Raw genomic sequence first — 19,951 nt, 5'->3', positions numbered from 1 at the left:
ATCCCAACCTGCTTTGCTATTGATTTCGCTCAAGGCAGTAGACGACGGCTTTATGTTAAACAGCCGTAAGGTGCTTTTAAATCAACGCCGCCGGCCAACGCGGTGCTGGCAGCTTAACGGGGAGGTGTTCCCGTAAAGCACCAGGCATCTGGAAGCCAGCGTCTGCGCCATCGCTGGGCTGGGAGCGAATTTAATGGGATTTTTATTGAAAATTCAAGACGAAGGTGGGGTTTGGAGGTGGAGCTTTGCCAGGACAAAGGGGTTGTGGAAGGGTTTGGAATTTAAGCGAGTTAATTTGGGTCCAGCCCAAGCTCCGTTGGCTTTGGATGGGGAGAGGGGTGACCACACCAGTATGGTCATTGCTGAGAGGTGTCCCCACCGTGTCACCCTGATGGCCATGTTGGTAAAGCTGCAAGGCCCAAATGCACGAGGCCAGGAGGGAAACTGAGGCACAAGGACCCACATCCCAGCCACAGTCTTCTGCAAGATGCCACCAAACGTCTCCGGGAGGTGGTTTGGGTGGGTTACATCTCCATCCATGAGTCCTCTCTTCCTCGTATGGGTGGCTGTGATGTCCCAGGTCTCTGCTTTGCCTCCTGCGACATCCCCGTAGCTGGAAAAGCTCCTCAAACTCACTCTCTTCGCTGTGTGGGCTTTATTGTGCTATAAAAAAGTGTGGACCTTCCCGTCCGGCCTGGCGAATGAGGGAGGGAAAAGATAAATAACGCATCGCCATAAATCGCACAGAGATTCATGGCGAGAGCTGGAGATGAAGCAAACACGGGCACGTGTGGGAGCGGCAGCGCCCGGCAGAGCCACCGTGTCCTTCAGGGGACGGGGACTGGGACGGTGGTGATAGGAGGTGGTTGGCGATGGGGTGTTGTTGGTGCTGGGAGGATGCTGATGACAAGATGATACTGGTGCTGGGATGGTGCTGGTGATGGGATGCTGCTGTTACCGGGATGCTGCTGTTACTGCGATGCTGCTGGTTCTGGGATGATGCTGGTTCTGCGATGCTGCTGGTTCTGGGATGCTGCTGGTTCTGGGATGCTGCTGGTTCTGGGATGCTACTGGTTCTGGGATGATGCTGGTTCTGGGGTGCTGCTAGTGCTGGGATGTTCTGGTGCTCAGATGCTGCTGGTGATGGGATAGTGCTGGTTCTGGGATGCTGCTGGTGCTCAAATGCTGCTGGTGCTGGGATGTTCTGGTGCTCAGATGCTCTGGTGCTCAGATGCTCTGGTGCTTGGATGATGCTGGTGCTGGGACAACGCTGGTACTGGGACGATGCTGGTGATGGGATGATGCTGGTTCTGGGATGCTCTGATGCTCAGATGCTCTGATGCTGGGATGCTGCTGGTGCTCAGATGTTCTGGTGCTGGGATGCTGCTGGTACTGATGTTTTGGCGCTGGGATGCTGCTGGTGCTGCGATGCCCGATTGCTCCATGCCTCAGTTTCCCCCCTCACCTCCATCTGCACAGGACGCTCCTGTAGCTCTTCCCCCTTCCTCACCCCCCACTGAGACACACCAGCCCCCCATTCCCAACCCCATGCTGGGGGCAGGCCCCATGTGTCCTTCCCCACCCCTGGGCATCCTGCACTTAATATCCAAAGCCCAAACGCCCTTTTGGCTCCTTCAAAGCCCCAAAAACCACCTCCAGGAGCAAAACCCCGGCAACCTGGCCGCTGTGACCACTGAGCCGCGCGCCCACATGCGCCGCAAGATTTATCCCTGGGTAGTTGGCTGAGTTTCTAATGAGAGCCGAGACGGATGCTCCACTCACCAGTTAATAGGCTGGGTCTGGGATTAGTCACACTAACTGGCATCAATGCACTGATTTCCTTTTTTATTGCACATTATAACTCATGCCTGGGGAGGCGAGATAGAGGGGAGGCTCGTGGCACCGGCGAGATACAGCTCCAGCTGGTTGTTCCCCACTTGCCACCAAGGGGGGGACTCAGTGCCCCAAAACGGGGACCCCCGTGGGAAGGGGGAGATGAGGATGAGGAGAATGGGAGGGGTGCTGGGTTTGAGCATCCCATCTGGGTGCTGTGCGGTGGCTTTGCCGTCCTCTTCGCCTCCCAGCACCATGTCACCACCCCATTGCATCTCCCACAGCTTCTCCCATCAGGATGGATCTTTAGGTGCTGGGGGGGACCCTCCAGCATCTCCCACCCCTGGAAGCAGCAGGATCCAGGTGGCCGTGGGGCCAGGACAAGCCCTAGACCACAATCTCCCATCTCAACCAGCTTGGGCATGCTGGGACATGGTTTGACGGGTGCCCATTGCATGGGTGCTGGGGTGCAGCGCCCATCCAACTCCAGCTCCTGGCTGGAAATGCCAGCTCGGGCAGGCAGGCAGGAGCAGGCAGGAGCAGGCAGGAGCAGGCAGCAGCTCCTGCAGCTCATGCGAAGCTGTTATCTCCCCATCTAGTGACCACAGCACGCATAGCAAGACGCAACGATGCCGCGAATTCTTTGGGATGCTCCCAAATTATTCGAGGAGCTGGAAGAACGCCAGATGGATCAAGAGCTCCTGGAAAATACCCCCCAAAAATCAAAACCTTTTGGGTGAGCGCTTGGATGCAGCACCCATGCGATGTCACCCAAAAGCTGTGTGACCAGAGGGGTCCCGTCCCTCGTGCGTCCCCAAATTAGGGGCACCCCGAGGCGTCCTGGCCCTGGGTGCCCCTGAGCTTGAAGCGGCTCCAACCACAGCCGCCGTGGGGTTTTCTCCTCGGTTTTCCCACTCGGCGGCTGGTTGTGATTTACGGCTCTCGCCCAAACGCTGCCACGTGGCCCAGCTCCCGTGGGCGCCCGCCCCGACCCCCGAAACCCCAATGGGATGTAGGAGGGAGATTTTAAAATTATTATTATATTTTAATGTGCTTTTTTTGGCTTTAAAAAGCAAGTAAATGACGGAAGAAAAAGGCAAAGCCGTGCTTTAGTTGCAAGGATTGCTTCGTGCAGCGGGGCTGGGGATGCACCCGCGAGTGCTGGACACCGCGGCGAACCCTCATTTTAGCATTTCTCCCCCCCTTTAATATCATGTGGGGGTTAAGGGAGTGTTTTCCCACTGGCTTGATGCATCTCAACCCATTATGGTGATGCTTGGGCCCAGCCCATCACCAGGGTATCAGGGCATTGATTTCCCCCCCAAGACCCCAAACCTTGACTCTTTCCCCAGACAAACCCCATCCCTCAGGCTCCCCCTTCCCTTCTGACCTCCTGGGCCATTTCATTACACCCCAAAACCCAAAAGCCCCAGCTCTCCCCACATGCGACGCGGTGATTCACAAATCCCAGCCGTTTAACTTTCCCAACCTTTCCAGAGGCAAAAACGCGGCCGATAATTGTCTTCATGCAAATGAGAGCCAATTAAAGCAAGATAGAGTTTACTGGGAGGCGAGATGGACTCGCTGCAGAGCGAAACCTGTTTGGATTTCATCACGGCGTTAATTACAGGTTAACGCGGCGGCCGCGGCTCGGGCGCGCGGCGGCCCCTTTTTCATCATTTCATTAAGGTTTTGTATTAATTTTAATGCAGAAAAAAGCGCAAGGCACAGGATTCCTCTCTCCTCCATGCGGGTGGAGGATGGAGACGGGATCCATCCGCGCTTGGGGCGGGCAGGGAAATTTGGGGGTTTGTTTTGGCGAAATCACAGCAACGAGAAGGGGGTAATTGCTCTGCAGCCCCCGGAGCCTCGCGGAGCCCCAAAGGGATGCGCCAGCTCACCAACGCACCCGCCAAATATGCGCGGAACATGCCGCGACAGGCCGGGCCGCCCGGCTCCAGCCGCCCGCTGCGCCCGGACGGGGCGCAGGGAAAACCGTGCTCTCCACGCATTGTTTCTCTTTTATTGTGAAGTTTCCCTTGGGCATCCCCTGCGATTCGTGCAAAGAACCGCCCGGCGGAGCTGGTGGGGAGGTTGGTGCCGTGTGGGCGCGGGAGAGGGGTGAGGGTGTTGTGGTGGTGGTTGGGTGCACCGAGGTGGGGAAGTGCGGGGGTGCGAAAGCAAAGCCAAGGTGGGGATGTTCTCCTGGTGCAAAAGCAAAGTTGAGGTGGGGATGTTTTGGTGCAAAAGCAAAGTTGAGGTGGGGATGTTCTCCTGGTGCAAATGCAAAGCTGAGATGGGGATGTTCTCCTGGTGCAAATGCAAAGCCAAGGTGGGGATGTTCTCCTGGTGCAAGAGCAAAGTTGAGGTGGGGATGTTTTGGTGCAAAAGCAAAGATAAGATGTGGACGTTCTGGTGCAAAAGCAAAGTTGAGGTGGGGATGTTGTCCTGGTGCAAATGCAAAGCTGAGATGGGGATGTTCTGGTGCAAAAGCAAAGTTGAGGTGGGGATGTTCTTCTGGTGCAAAAGCAAAGCCAAGATGGGGATGTTCTCCTGGTGCGAATGCAAAGTCAAGGTGAAGAGGTTTCAAGCAAAGCTGCAAAAGGTGCAAAAAGCAAAAGCCAAACCACGGCGGGGATGTTCCCCCGGTGCAAAAGTGTAGCTGGCATGGGAATGGTCCAGCGGTACAAGAGCAAAGCTGAGGTGGGGATGCACCAGTGGTACAAAAGTGAGACCAAGACGGGGAGGTTCCTGTGGTGCAAGAGCAAAGCCAAGGTGGGAACATTCTCCTGGTGCAAAAGCAAAGCCAAGGTGGGAACATTCTCCTGGTGCAAAAGCAAAGACAAGGTGGGAACATTCTCCTGGTGCAAAAGCAAAGCCAAGATGGGAACGTTCTCCTGGTGCAAAAGCAAAGCCAAGATGGGAACGTCCTACTGGTGCAAAAGCAAAAGCAAGATGGGAACATTCTCCTGGTGCAAAAGCAAAGGCAAGATGGGAGCACTGTCCTGGTGCAAGGGCAAAGCCAAAATGGGAACGTTCTCCTGGTGCAAAAGCAAAGCCAAGATGAGGAGGTTCTCCTGGTGCAAAACCAAAGCTGCAACGTGGATTCTCCCCCCCGTGCAAAACCAGAACCAAGGCTGGGATGTTCCTCCATAAGAAGCAAAGCCCAAAAGGCCCCCGTGGGCTCTCAGCGCCCCCAGCCCTGCACAAACCCCCGATTTCCACACGGGGCCTTTTCCCCGGGCGCCCTCGCGGCTTTTCCATTGCCCTGGAAAACGTACAAAGGAGCCCAACCCAGCGCGGAGCCCGAAACGCAGCGGCAAGCCGGGACTAGCAAAGCCCAGACGGGAGGCGGCTGCTCAGAAAACGCACCCTGGAGAGGTAAAACCCTTGCGGATTGTGCGAAACCGCCGCCTTTTCCACCCAACAAACCCGCTCCCTCCTCGCCTGCAGCCAGTTTGCCTTTTGATCAGCAAGTAGAATAGAATTAACCCCGGGTTTTTTAATTCTTTGGGGTTTTTTTCTCCACTGTCAGCACACAGGCTGATTTAAATCTCTTTAATTCGTATTTCTCCTCTTTCCTTCTCTTTCCTCCGCCCGAAATGACCGGTGCAACAGCAAATCCAAGGGGTGGATCTTCTGGTGCAACAGCAAAGCCAAGGTGGGGATGTTGTGGTGCAAAAACAAAGCCAAGATCAGGAGGTTCCCCTGGTGCAAAATCAAAGCTGCAACGTGGATTCTCGCCCCGTGCAAAACCAAAACTAAGATGCAAAAGTAAAGCCAAGGTGGGGATGTCCTGGTGCAAAAGCAAAGCCAAGGTGGGGATGTTGTGGTGCAAAAGCAAAGCTGAGATGGGGATGCTCCCATGGTGCAAAAGCAAAGCCAAGGTGGGGATGTTCTGGTGCAAAAGCAAAGCTGAGATGGGGATGCTCCCATGGTGCAAAAGCAAAGCTGAGATGGGGATGTCCTGGTGCAAAAGCAAAGCCAAGATGGGGATGTTGTGGTGCAAAAGCAAAGCCAAGGTGGGGATGTTGTGGTGCAAAAGCAAAGCTGAGATTGGGATGTCCTGGTGCAAAAACAAAACCGCATCCGTGGGTGATGCTGCTCTGCAAACGGCGGAGGATTTTGCAGCATTTTACAGGGTTTGGCAGGATTTGCCTGAATTCTACCCAATTTGGCCAGGTTGCAAAGCTGGAATCGCCTCCCCGGGGCTCGCTGCCCTCTGCTTGGCTTTAATATCTAATGGAGTTTGTGCTCCAGTGTTTTGCAGAAGCCGTCGCTGCAGCGTCTCCCCCTTTCCCAGCCGCCTCCTCCGGGACCGCTTAAGTGTTTCCTCCTTGTTATTAATCAAATTGGCCAAATCGGGTTGGATTTTGGCGAGGAGGCGAGAGAGCTCGCTCCGAATATTCCGAGGTGCTCTGGAATAAGGGCTGGATGAGCGGACACAACGCTCCCCCTGTCGAAAAGCGGTTGGAAAACCGGGATGGAAAACGAAGCGGGATGGAGAATCGGGCTGGAAAAGCGGGATTTATTCGTGGTGCTGCAGAGCTGGGAGAAAATGGGGTTGGGGAGATGGGGGGGTGACCCCAAAACATCATCGCATCCACTGCCAAAGGGCTTTGTGATTTATAGAAACGCTCCGGTACCCCCAAATTTACAGCGTTCGGACTTGGCCGCATCTCATAGAATTAAGAAATAAAGCATCTGGGGGGGGGGAATCCAGCCTGGAAACGGGACATGAATTGCACTAAAAGCCCCTTTTGGGGTGTCTGGGGGGGATATGGGGCTTTTCCCACCTCTTGGGGGTCCCCGTGTCCATATTCACAGGTTGCGTCGAATCCCTAATTGCTCATTTTCCCTCGATGCAACCGTTTAATTGCTCTTTTGAGCCAGGCGAACCAAAGCAGGGGGTTCACCCCTCTGCCACCGCCACCCCCATGGCCTTGGTCCCCTTCCCCAGTCCCGAACGTCCCTCCCACGGGTGACATTTCCCAGCCGCGTTACATCCCATTAAAAGCCTATTTCCCCTGTATTTTCCATTGTCCCGCGTCTCGTTTCCTACTTTAATTTATTAACCGATGGAAGCGCCCGGGGCCGACGGCTCCTTTCCCTTTTATATATATATTTTCCTTCTTTTTTTATAGACAAAGATATTTATAAACAGCCCAGAAACGGATCGAATCGCCCATAAAACGGGAGGAGAAAAACCTGCAGCATCCCCCGACCGCGCGGTGTCGGGAGATGATTTGCTCATTTTTAGCCCGTTTCCCCCCAAATTTGCGCCTTCAGGGTGGAAAACGCATCTTTGCCCTCCCACCCCACCCCCCCAAATATACCCCCAGCTGCGTGGCTACTGAAAGCAGAGCAATGGCCACTAAACCTGCCCCGAAAAGGCAAGTTGGACCCCAAAATGATGCCCTGGGATGCGGCGGCTCAGCCGGGGGTTGCAATGAGATGAAATGAGCACCAAATGGGGCGATTCGCGGGGGTTTTGGGTCTCTTGGGGTTTGCCCGTCTCGTTGTTCCACAGCGACGGGTTTGATTAACCCCCCCCACAATTAAACCTATTAAAAAATAGGTCGAAAAAGATGGATTTAAGGAAATAAATTGCAGTGCGGGGAGCGCGGAGCAAACAGCAAAGACATGAGGGTTTCAGCCCGGAAAATAAGCTCTTTATGTTCCTTTTTTCCCCCTTTTCTTTGGAGTTTTAGCCACGTTATTTATACCGAAGCGGCGGATTTTCAAGCCGAACGCGCCCGACGCCGCTTTCCCGGGGGGCAAATAAATAAAACCAAATAGAACCCGGGGAGGTGGGGGGGAAAAGCATCATCATGACCTTTCCAAAGACAATTAAAATCCCTCCGGAAACGGCGTTTTAAGGAGAATAATCAAACCTTTGCACGGCAAATAATACAGAAAAGCATATCATTTATTCCAATGAGGGGTTTTCATTCTCCCTGCAGCATTTTGTGGGGAAATAAGCGGGATTTTGGGTGTGTAAGTGGATGCGGGAACCCCCCCCCACCCTGGTGGTTTTTTGGGGGGGAATAACACGACTTAAGGGGGAAAATCCTTTCCCGGTCGCATTTTATTCCCCATCCCTGCAGCATTGCTGAGGTTTATAGAGCATCTCCGCGGTGCTCGTTACCACCAGGTCTGTTCGTTCGGACTGTTTTAACTTGGTTTTATTCTATTATTTGATTTTATGGGGTTTTTTTGGGCCTCCCCAGGTAATACCGAAAAATAAAGGGGGGAAAAAGCGCATCCCGCAGCCCCTTTGCCTGGAGGGATCGGGTGTAAAACACAGAACAATTTGTCACTTATAACGGGAAATAAAGATGATATATTAGGGCGACGTAGCCGGCATCGGTTGAGGCTCCATCGCCTCCCGCAAGGAGCAGAAACGCCGGTTAATAGATAGAAAGTGGAGAAAATACGGGTTGGGGTGAATATTTGGGATTTTGGGTCATTTTTCAAGCTGGGGAGTTTAAAGTGAGTTGTAAAGTGGATTTTTAGGAATGGCAAAATAACCCCAAACCAGCAGCCGCACCCCGAGATGCTTCAAAATCCTCCCTGGGTAAAATTGAGGCTTAAAAATGGACTTTAATGCGCTTGGCGTTGGGGGAAAATGTGGATTTTGGGGTTGAAATGGGGGGGTCGAGGCTCCTCCAACCGGACCCGCAGGTGGATGTTCCCGCATTTCGCACGTTAAGGCTGAAAATGCTCCAATTGGGGGTTTCTCCACCAAAAAAGAGGCATCGCTATGGGCGGGGGTGCTTGTGGCAGAACACGGCGCTGCCCAAAAATGAGACACAGGAAAGAAATGGTGGAAATTGATGGGAAAAAGGTGATTTTGCCGTCATCCTTGTTGCTTCCCCGGGGCGTCGCTGCGAGGGAATTAAGTTGATTTTGGGGAGAAAATGGAGCATTTTTGGCCAAGTGAGCGTTCGGCAGCTCTTCTCTGCTGTGTTTTGGGGTGGTTTTAACTCAAATTGGACGTTTGTTCGGTGGGGGGGGTGAAGGGTGAGACGTGAATTTGGGGGTGCAGGTGACAGCTGCCCCTCATTGTGGTGTCTGGGATGCATCGCCGCGTCACCCCGAACCTTAAAGCTGCGGTGACACCCCGATCGCGGCACCTCACACCCCCGTGTCCCTATTGTCCTCACCCCCCTTTTCCCAGAAAATGAGCAGGAAAAGGCTAAAACACTGCGGGGAGAAGGGAAAAAAAGGCGAAAAGCGCCCGTTTTGGGAGCGCTGCGGACAAAGGGCTGCGGCGCCCGCGCCGAACAAAGCGCTGGCAGCAGCCAGATGTCTGGCCCGTAAATCACGTTGATCCTGGGGACATCTGGGGACATCTGGGGACACCCCCTGCAAAGCATCTGCGCTCCTGGGGGGGGGGATCTGCGGCATCGCCCAGCCCTCTATCCCTGTATCCCCGTCCCTGTATCCTTGTCCCTGTCCCCATCCCTGTGCCCATCCCTGTATCCCTGTCCCTGTATCTCTGTCCCCATCCCTGTCCCCATCCCTTTATCCCTGTATCCCTGTCCCTGTATCTCTGTCCCCATCCCTGTCCCCATCCCTTTATCCCCGTATCTCTGTCCCCATCCCTGTCCCCATCCCTTTATCCCCGTATCTCTGTCCCCATCCCTGTCCCCATCCCTTTATCCCTGTATCCCTGTCCATGTATCTTTGTCCCCAGCCCTGTATCCCTGTATCCCTGTCCCCAGTCCCATCCCTGTGTCCCTGTATCCTTGTCCCCATCCCTGTATCCCCCCGTATCTCCATCCCCATCTCTATCCCCATCCCTGTAACCCTGTCCCTGTATCCTTGTCCCCATCCCTGTGTCCCCGTATTCCTGTCCCCATCCTCATCCCTGTATCCCTGTCCCCATTCCCATCCCTGTCCCCATCCTTGTATCCTTGTCCCTGTATCCTTGTCCCCATCCCTCTATCCCTGTCCCCCATCCCATCCCTGTGTCCTTGTGTCCCCATCCCTGTATCCCTGTATCTCCATCCTCATCCCTGTATCCTTGCCCCATCCCTGTGTCCCTTTATCCCTGTCCCCATCCCTGTATCTCCATCCCATCCTCACCGGGGACAGCACTAAACACCAGGGGGGCCACGCCGCTCCCCCACCTCCCGCATAACCCCCCAGCAGCCACGCTCCCGCCTTCGCCTCTTTGATTTTCTGCTCTTTGCAAGGCGCAGCGCGCCCGCCTGCATACAAATGACGGCCCTTACCCGAACCGCACAACCGACAGCTTTCCTGGGGGGTTTTTTTGGCCGTTGCCATGGAAACCTTCCCTCGGCTGCTCTTCCCCTTCCCAAGCATCCCTGGCCAACGCGGCGGCCGTTGGGCTGGAAAGTGGTCCCCACGGTACCCGCCGAGGACGGCAGGAAGGACGAGGACGCGCCACGTGCCGGGCGGCACATTGGGACCCCCGGATGCCTGGGTCCCCAACACCAGCACCACCGGACGAGGACGTGCCACATGCCAGGTGGCACATTGGGCTCCCCGGACGCCTGGGTGCCCGACACCAGCACCACCGGACGAGGACACGCCACGCGCCGGGCGGCACATTGGGCCCCCCAGATGCCTGGGTCCCCAACACCAGTGTCACATTGGGTGCCCCCCACCTTGACAATGAGAAATGGGGTTCAGGAGCTGATCCCCAGAGCACCCCCAGGGGATAAACCCCCCTTAGAGCACTTTCCCGCAGGGAAGGGTGAGAGCGCCAAGGGCACCGCTCCCTATTTGGCCCATTTTTTACCCAAAATGGGTCTCCCCGGCCATTTTGCAGCTCTGCCCGTGGCAGCTTTACGACCTCCCTGTATTACCCCTATTGGCGTTCGGCACCATAAAAGCCGCGACGGAGCCGGTGGTAGCTCCACTTCTATCGGCTTTGGGGTTCGGGTGGCACCGCGGCCTCGAAGTTCTGGGGGTTTTGGGGCACAAATTTCAGCCCCAAAATGCAGCAAAGCAGCTTCACCCCCACTAAACCCCACCCGCATTTCCCTTTGGGTGGGAAAACAAGGACAGATGGGACGAGCTGGGGTTGCACGTGGGGAAACTGAGGCACGGAAGGGAGGGAGGTGCTGGAGGGGCCGTGTTGTCACAGGTGTCCCCAGGGCAGAGCTTGTGGCTCAATTTGTGTTCCCCCAATGCGGGGTTGTCCCCCCCTTCCTCCCTGCCTCGGCGTTGATTTAATGGGCTGTAATGGGGATGAAAACGAAGCCGTTTTAATGGGTTTTCCTTCTCTTTTGAATATTCATTTTGCGGCAGCTCTTGTCCCCTCCTTTTGTCACCGGGGCTGGTGGAACGAATCCCATTTCCCAGTGACATCGAGGTGACACCGGGGTGGCCGCGGGACCCCCGGGCACTCAGTGTCATCCCAAATCCGCTGCCCTGGCTTGGGGGATGCCAACATTGAGCTGGGATGGGGGTGACAGCAGGAGGGGACCCCATTGCACCCCCTGAGCCCAACATCCAGTTTCCCGCCCCCCCCAAATAAATTTTGCCCTTTTTGGGGGGATTTCTCAAGCAAATTTGGGAGATGGGGGGAAAACACGCAGAGTGCGCCGATTGGGGCAAATTTGGGGGGAATTAGGCAAAGAGGCCAGTGAGCTGAACCTTTATTAGACAGCAGGGGCTCGCTGGGGGCGGGTGCTGGGGGGGTCATGCTGGGACTGAGGTCGCTGGGGTTTTGGGGCGCTGGGGATCCCCCGGATGGGTGACAGGTCCTGGGGGGGTCCCGGGGCGGTGGCTTCGCTGCGTTCCTGGCCGAGCCCGGAGGGGGGAGCAATTGGCCCGAAAATGGGGATTTGCTGGCTCCATCCCCCCCCCCGCCCATCCCAGTCCAGGGGACCCCGCTCTGCCCCGCACCGCGTCCTTGGGACCATCCGAGCACCCATGGGTGCCCCCCTGTCCTGTAGCCCTTCCCCTGAGCACCCCTGGGTGCTGCGGGGCCCATCCTGGCCCTGTGGGGCACCCAGGGGTGTCTGTGGCCCGGCTGGTGATGCAGCCCCATCCCATCACCCCACCCCATGTCCCACCACCTCATTCCATGTCCCACACCCCACCCCATGTCCCACCACCCAATTCCATGTCCCATCACCCCACCCCATGTCCCACCACCCATGCCATGTCCCACCACCTCATCCTGTGTCCCACCTTCCCACCCCATGTCCCACCATCCAATTCCATGTCCCACCACCCCATTCCATGTCCCATCACCTCACCCCATGTGCCATCACCCTATCCCGTGTCCCATCACCCCATCCCACAACCCATCCCCATATCTCCTCTCCACTCCCAACACCCCAATAGGGATGGGGGGTCCAGAGAGGGGCCAACGGGGGGCAAAAAAGATCCCAGTTTAGGTGGAAACCCCAAAGGAGAAGGAAAATCATCTAGAAATGGTGGGAAAAGCCGAGGAGCCGGCAGGCGGCCCCCGCAGCCCCGACACCTTCGTTGGGAGAACAAAGGAACAGCAGAAAATATTGGGAGAAAAGACGCCAGATTGATTCTTGCTCCCCCCCCCCCTCCCCAAATCCCCCCAGCATTTTGTTGCAGGTTTGCGGGGCAGGGGGGTCAGGGGACGGATGGGGGAGCTTGGTGCCTATAAATCACTGCTCCTCACTCCGCTGCTGGAACTGGGGGCCCTTAACGAAGCTGCGCCCGGCGCCAGCACCTCGACACCCACCCGCGGGCACCCAAACCATCTGCTCCATGGGGTGGCGGTATCTATTATTACTTATTATTAATTTTAATTATTTATTGTTATTTATTATTATTCTGCTGGGGCAGTTTTGGGGCTCTGGACGGTTCCCAGCTGCAGGATGGGGGGGACTGGATAAAGGGGCATGCCATGGTAAGGGATGGTCCCCAAGTGGCTTTTCCCAGAGGGGGTGACCTTTCCCAGCTCTGCCCCCCCTCACACTCCCTCGGTTCTCGCTGCCTTCTTCTTTTCCCATTTATTTTATGTTCCCCCGCTCGCCGCTGCGGGGATATTATTTTCCGTAGCATGGTGGTGCAGTGCAGAGAGCAGACGAGGAAGAAAGAGCCGAGAGCTCGCCCCCCCTCCACCCGCAGAGCAGCTCCAGCCCCCCAAAAGCCCCTCTTTTCACCCAAAAAATAAAGGGAGTGCAGCTGAGGCAAAATATCGGGGTTACGGTGGAGCTGGGGGGAGCGTCATGTGTGCACGAGGAGGAGAAGGGGTGTAAATGGTGAGGTGGTGGCACCAGCATGTGCGTGCACACGCGTGTGCAGGGGTACACCTGCACAGACCCAGGCTGCACGCTCAGCTTGTGCACACGCGTGTGCAGGGGTACACGTGCACAGACCCAGGCTGCACGCTCAGCTTGTGCACACGCGTGTGCAGGGGTACACGTGCACAGACCCAGGCTGCACGCTCAGCTTGTGCACACGCGTGTGCAGGGGTACATGTGCACAGATCCCCCACACACACACTCATGCCTGCATACACACATAAACACACATACAGACACACACACACGTGCACATGCGCACACACACATACATGCACATACATGCATGCACACTTACGCATGTACACACACACATACAAGTGCACAGATCCACAGATGCACACATACGTGCACACACACAAATGCACACTCACACTCATGCACATATACAAATGCACAAGCACAGATGCACACACACTCACACATACTCACATGCACACACACAGATGCACACTAACACTCAGGCACACACACAGATGCACACTCACACACATGCACACACACAGAACACACTCACACACATGCACACACACAGATGCACACTAACACTCAGGCACACACACAGATGCACACTCACACACATGCACACACACAGAACACACTCACACACATGCACACACACAGATGCACACTCACACACATGCACACACAGATCACACTCACATGCACACACACAGATGCACATTCACACACATGCACAAACACAACTGCACACTCACACATGCACGCACACACACACACACACATGCACACACAGATCACACAGATCACACTCACACAGATGCACACTCACATGCACACACACAGATCGCACTCACGCACATGCACACACACACACACACACACAGATGCACACTCACACTCATGCACACACACGCATCACACTCACACCCACTCACACCCACTCACGCACACCCACTCACGCGCACTGCCCCCCTGCCCGTGTCCCCCCGCCCCCGGGGCCGCCGGCGCGCCGGGCGGTGACTCGGTGACTCACCGGTGGCTCCCGGGGCCGCTCCGCTCCCATCAATCTCCTGGGGCCGCTCCCGCCGCTCCCCGCGCCCCGCCGGCTCCGCTGTCACCCGGCAACCGTCGCCATGGAGCCCGCAGCATCCCCGGGCCCCCCCCCCCCCGGCATCCCCGGGTCCCCCCGCAGCATCCCTGGACCCATAGCATCCCTGGACCCGCAGCATCCCCGTCCCCCCCCGAGCATCCCCAGGACCTGCAGCATCCCCAGCTCCCCCTGCAGCATCCCTGGACCTGCAGCATCCCAGGTCCCCCCCCCAGCATTTCTGAACCCCCACTCACAGCATCCCTGGACCTGCAGCATCCCTGCCACCCCCATGGCATCCCTGGACCCCCCTCAGCATCCCCGGACCCCCCTCAGCATCCCCCTTCCTGCAGAGTCACCCCACCCCGGCCCCGCTGGACCCCACCTTGGTATTACACTGGCATGGGGGGGGTCACACTCATATGGGGGGTCACACTCATATGGGGGGGTCACACTCACATGGGGTGGGGTCACACTCATATGGGGACATTGTACTCATATGGAGGTGACACTCATATGGGGGTCACACTCACACCAATAGTTTTGAACCCCAAATTCAACCTGGCTTTCCTGGTGCTGCTGGGAATGAGGTGGGCGTTCGGGCTCAGAGATGGCCCAATTTGGGGGGGTTGTCCCCAGATTCACCCTGTACCCCCACGGCTCGGGGGTGAAGCGCTGGGGCTGAATCAGCCCAGAAGCCAAAGAACCTTCTCAGGTTAAACTCCCCCCGGGGATATTTGTGCTCAAATGCAGCAAATGAAGAGGATTTTGGGGTCCCTGGGGGGTCCCCAAGCGGTGACCTCCCTCCCAGGCCGGGGAAATCTCCTTTGTTAGTGATGGAAAACGAGTGCTGGGGGCGCGAAAAGGCAGCGATAATGTTTGATTTGTGCGGTTTTAGGCGCGAGGAGGGACCGTGATGTACCGGTGGCTGCCGGAGAGGTGAGTGTGACGGGAGGAACGCGCGGCCGGTCCCCGTGTCCCCCCACATCCTGCTGGTGTCCCCAAGCTGGGAGCTGTTGTGTCCCCAAAGGGCTGGAAACACCCGCCCTGGGCCTCGGGGTGTCCCCAAGGGTTGAGGTGTTGTCACCATTCTGAGACAGCGTCCCTCGCCCAAAGCGTGTCCCCACATCACAGATGTCCCCACATCGCAGATGTCCCCAGGATGAGGGGGTGTCCTTAACGCTGGGCTTGTCCCCAGGTCTGAGACACTGTCACTTCACCCCAGATGTGACCCCAGGTCCAAGTCACTGTCCCCCAACCCAAGACACCGTCCCCCATCCCCAAATATCATTCCCAGCTCCAAGACCCCTTGACCCAAGACGCCACCTCCCAAGCCAAACCATGTCCCCAAGTCCAAGCTGTTGTCCCCAACCAGGGCCACCATCCTCCAGCCCAAGTCTCTCCCAAAACACCATCCTCAGGTCTGAGATGTTGTCCCTTCATCCAAGATGTCCCCAACTCCAAGTCACCATCCCAAGACACCAACCCAAGCTCTGAGACACCGTCCCCAACCTCAGAGACTTGTAGGTCCAAGAAATGGTCCCCGGGTGCAAAAAACCCCTCATTCATGACCATGGGACGTGTCCCCAAGTCCTGGGTGCTGTCCCCAAGCTGCGGAACGTCCCCAAAGAACCGAGGGACACACGGAAAAGCCAACAGCTCTCGCTTCCCAGCAAAACCCCTCCAAGGGGACCCAAAGAGCTCCAGGTCCCCAGTAAATCGCCGTCCCCTCCCGCGGCACCGGCCGGGCAGACGAGATCTATAATCCTGCCGCGCTGTCGGAGTAAATCTCGCGGCTCTCCCAGCATCGCCGAGACCCCAATAAATATCTCCATTTCCTGCTGTCCTGGAGGGAAGATCCGATCAGCTTTTAAATGTCAGATGTAAAGTAAAGTTTGTCATAAAAAAAGCCTGTAAAAATAAAAAGAAAGAAGAAGAAAATACCCCGTGGAGGGAGGTCGGGAGATGGAGCCGAGCGCGGCGGCACCCAGAGGTGTTGGGTGGTGTTTGGGGACCCCCTGCTCATCATTGTGGGTGTGGGGGGACCCATTTTAGTCCCTTTTCACCCCAAAAAGGCTCCATGGAGCTGCTGTTAGGATGAGAGGATAGGGATGGCTCAGGCACACAGTGGGGGGGTTAAGGGCGATTTGCGGCACGATTCGGTGCGCGCCCCAAATCCCGGGGGATTAATTTGTCGCATCTCAACCCTTTATCACCAAGGAGACCAAAAACCCCTGAATTCCCCCCAAAAATCCGCCCCCCCGCCTCACCAGTCGCTAATCCCCCCCATCCTCACGCCCCCCATGACGCCAGCCCCTTGGGCTCCTCGGGATCACGTCGTTCCACAGGCTAATTAAGCGATAAGACACAACGGGGCGTGGATTTATGGGGTGATATTTCACACATAGGTGCGCGGTGGCACCAGGCGGCCACCGGCACGTCCCTCCGGCCACGGCGCCCGCCTCGGTGGCACCCGTGGGTCCCAGTTGTCACCCATGGGTCCTGGTTGTCACCCTATGGGTCTCAGTTGTCACCCTGAGGGTCCCGGTTGTCATCCTATGGGTTCCAGCTGTCACTCTGAGAGTCCCGGTTGTCACCCTATGGGTCCTGGATGTCACCCTATGGGTCCTGGTTGTCACCCTGAGGGTCCCGGTTGTCACCCTATGAGTCTCTGTTGTCACCCTGAGGGTCCCGGTTGTCACCCTATGGGTTCCAGCTGTCACCCTGAGGGTCTCGGTTGTCACCCTGTGGGTCCTGGATGTCACCCTATGGGTCCTAATTGTCACCCTGAGGGTCCCGGTCATCACCCTAAGGATCCCAGTTGTCACCCTATGGGTCCTGGATGTCACCCTATGGGTCCTGGTTGTCACCCATGGGTCCTGGTTGTCACCCTGAGGGTCCCAGTTGTCACCCTAAGGATCCCGGTTGTCGCCGTATGGGTCCTGGATGTCACCCTATGGGTCCTGGTTGTCACCCTGAGGGTCCTGATTGTCACCCATGGGTCCTGGTTGTCACGCTATGGGTTCCAGCTGTCACCCTGAGGGTCCCAGTTGTCACCCTATGGGTTCCAGTTGCCACCCTATGGCTCCCGGTTGTCACCCTATGGGTTCCAGCTGTCACCCTGAGGGTCCCGGTTGTCACCCCAGGGGTCCTGGTTATCATCCTGGGGATGCTGGTCATACCCCATGGTGCAAACGTGGTAGGGAAATATTGCCCGCCAAGCACCACAGATGAGGTGGGAGCACCCAAGGGTGTACCCAAGGGTGCTCCTCTGGTGGCATAGGGGGATTTTGGGTGCTTTGTGGGTGTCTTGGGTGCTCTGGGGGTGGTGGGGTGACCAGTCCTGCTCTGCTCCTGTGTAGCATCCACCCAGGTGGATTTGTGATGCGTCACCTTGTCTGGATGCCACCCTGGGGACATCAGCTGGTCCCCCTGCCTGGGTGCTGCCTGAATCTGGGCGGGATGCAGGATCACGCATCTCGTAGTGTCACCTGCAGCCTGGTGTCACCCACAGCCCGGTGTCACCCACAGCCCGGTGTCACCCACTGTCCCAGCGTGGCTGCGCTGCCACCACCCCTACCCTCCCACGGCAAAAGAGCAGCTGCCCCCCCCACTGGTACCCTTGTCCCCATCCCTGTGTCCCTGTCCCCATCCCTGTCCTCATCCCTGTATCCCTATCCCTGTATCTCCATCCCCAGCCCTGTCCCCATCCCTTGTCCCCATCCCTTCCTGGTCCTCTTCCCTGTCCCCACCTCCATCCCTGTCCCCATCCCTGTATCCCTGTCCCTGTACCCCTGTATCTCCATCCCCAGCCCTGTCCCCATCCCTCCCATCCCTTGTCCCCATCCCTTCCTGGTCCCCTTCCCTGTCCCCATCTCCATCCCTGTCCCCATCCCTGTATCCCTGTCCCTGTATCCCTGTATCTCCATCCCCATCCCTGTCCTCATCCCTGTATCCCTGTCCCTGTATCCCTGTACCCATCCCTGTCCCCATCCCCTTCCTGCTCCCCATCCTTTGCATCCCTTGTCCCCATCCCTTCCCTGTCCCCACCTCCATCCCTGTCCCCATTCCTGTCCCCGGTGTCCCCGCGGTCCCGGTCCCGCCCCCCCTCCTCTCCCCACCCCCCCTCCTCTCCCCACCCCCCCGCCTCATTAGGATGCAGCGCGGGCGGCGACTGCGCCAGCGCCGGGACCGGGGACACGGGGACACGGGGACAGGGACGGGGACCAGGAGCGGACAGAGCTGGGGCCGCCCCCCCACCCCGGTACCCCCCACCCCGAGGGCACCCGGTAACCCCCGCAGCCCCTGTGCCCCTCCCGAACCCCCATATGTACCCATAATCCCGTATGTGCCACCCCCCCATGCATCCCCCTATTGCAACCCCCAGTACCCCCCAAACCCCTCTCCAGCCCCCATCCCCTTCCCCCCCAATTCACAGCACCCCCATATTCCCCCACAGGTGCCTCAGTTTCCCCACACCCCACCAACCCCCCCCACACCCCAAAACCCCCCAAAAAAAGTGCGACACCCCCCCAAAAAGTGCGACACCCCACCAAAAAAAGTGCAACACCCCCCTAAAACCCCCTCAAAGCGGCGGCTTTGCCGTCACGCCGCGGCGGCTTCGCAAATCCCGGTATTAATCGCAAGGTCAAAGCCATTACGCTGATATTAAAACCATCAGAGCCCGAGGAGGGGGGTGAGGTGGGGGGGGTGGGGAGGCGGGGGGGGGCCCTTAACCCCCCCCAAATCCTCCCGGCTGGGCGGCTTCGCAGGCGCGCACAGAACATTGCTTTTTAATTTAAGCCGTTAAGGTCAGTGGCAGCAAATGGAGCCGCGGTTTAAATCAGGGAATACAAATAAAATAGGGAGGAAAAAGAGGAGGGGGGGAGGAAAGGCGGACAAAGACGGACGGACGGACAGGCCGCGGGGGGGCCAACCTGGGGGGCTTAAGGGGGGAACTGGGGGCGATGGGGCAGGTTTGGGGGGGTAAAAGGGGGAATTGGGGTGGTGGGGCTGGTTTGGGGGTAAATGGGGAATTGGGGCAGGTTTGGGGGTAAAAGGGGGAATTGGGGTGGTGGGGCTGGTTTGGGGGTAAATGGGGAACTGGGGCAGGTTTGGGGGTAAAAGGGGGAACTGGGGCAGGTTTAGGGGGTAAAAGGGGGAATTGGGGCAGGTTTGGGGGTAAATTGGGAATTGGGGCAGGTTTGGGGGTAAAAGGGGGAATTGGGGCGGTGGGGCTGGTTTTGTGCCCCCATGCAAACACTTCCTGTGCACACACACACGTGCACACCCCCTGTGTGCACACACACGTGTCCCCGTGCAAATCCTCCACGTGCACACACACGTACACGTGCACACCCCTGTGCACACGCACACGTATCCCCGTGCAAACCCTCTCTGTGCACACACACGTGCGCACAACCCAGCGCACACACGTGTCCCCGTGCAAACCCTCCACGTGCACACATGTGCACACACACCCATTTGCACACACGTGTCCCCGTGCAAACCCTCCACGTGCACACGTGCACACACACTCATTTGCACACACATGTGTCCCCGTGCAAACCCTCCGCGTGCACTCGCACACGTGCGCACCCCCCAATGTGCACACACACGTTCACCCCCCTGTGCACTCCCACCCCTGTGAACACTTGTCCCTTGCACCCGCACACCCGCGCCCCCCCCGTGTCCCCTCTATTGGGGGGGGTGCTGATGGATGGCCTCCCTTCAATCCCGGCTCCTCGTTATTGATTTTCCTTTAATGAAAGTTAATTATACCAATGATTTAATTAATAGC

At 57.3% G+C, this 19,951-nt stretch overlaps 1 long non-coding RNA gene across 1 annotated transcript in view; it reads left to right on the top strand.

The window, feature by feature from the left end:
- LOC110356020 (uncharacterized) overlaps positions 1-17,836 on the top strand; it is a 32,750-nt gene extending 14,914 nt beyond the window's left edge. Inside the window, exons 4-5 of the long non-coding RNA XR_002409058.2 lie at positions 15,050-15,090; positions 15,573-17,836. This is a non-coding gene — a long non-coding RNA (uncharacterized LOC110356020). The remainder of the gene's footprint in view (positions 1-15,049; positions 15,091-15,572) is intronic.
- The last annotated feature ends 2,115 nt before the right edge of the window (positions 17,837-19,951 follow it).

Source organism: Columba livia, chromosome 29 (assembly GCF_036013475.1).
Source record: "Columba livia isolate bColLiv1 breed racing homer chromosome 29, bColLiv1.pat.W.v2, whole genome shotgun sequence".
NCBI lineage: Eukaryota > Metazoa > Chordata > Aves > Columbiformes > Columbidae > Columba > Columba livia.
This window is presented reverse-complemented; position numbering and strand designations above follow the sequence as displayed.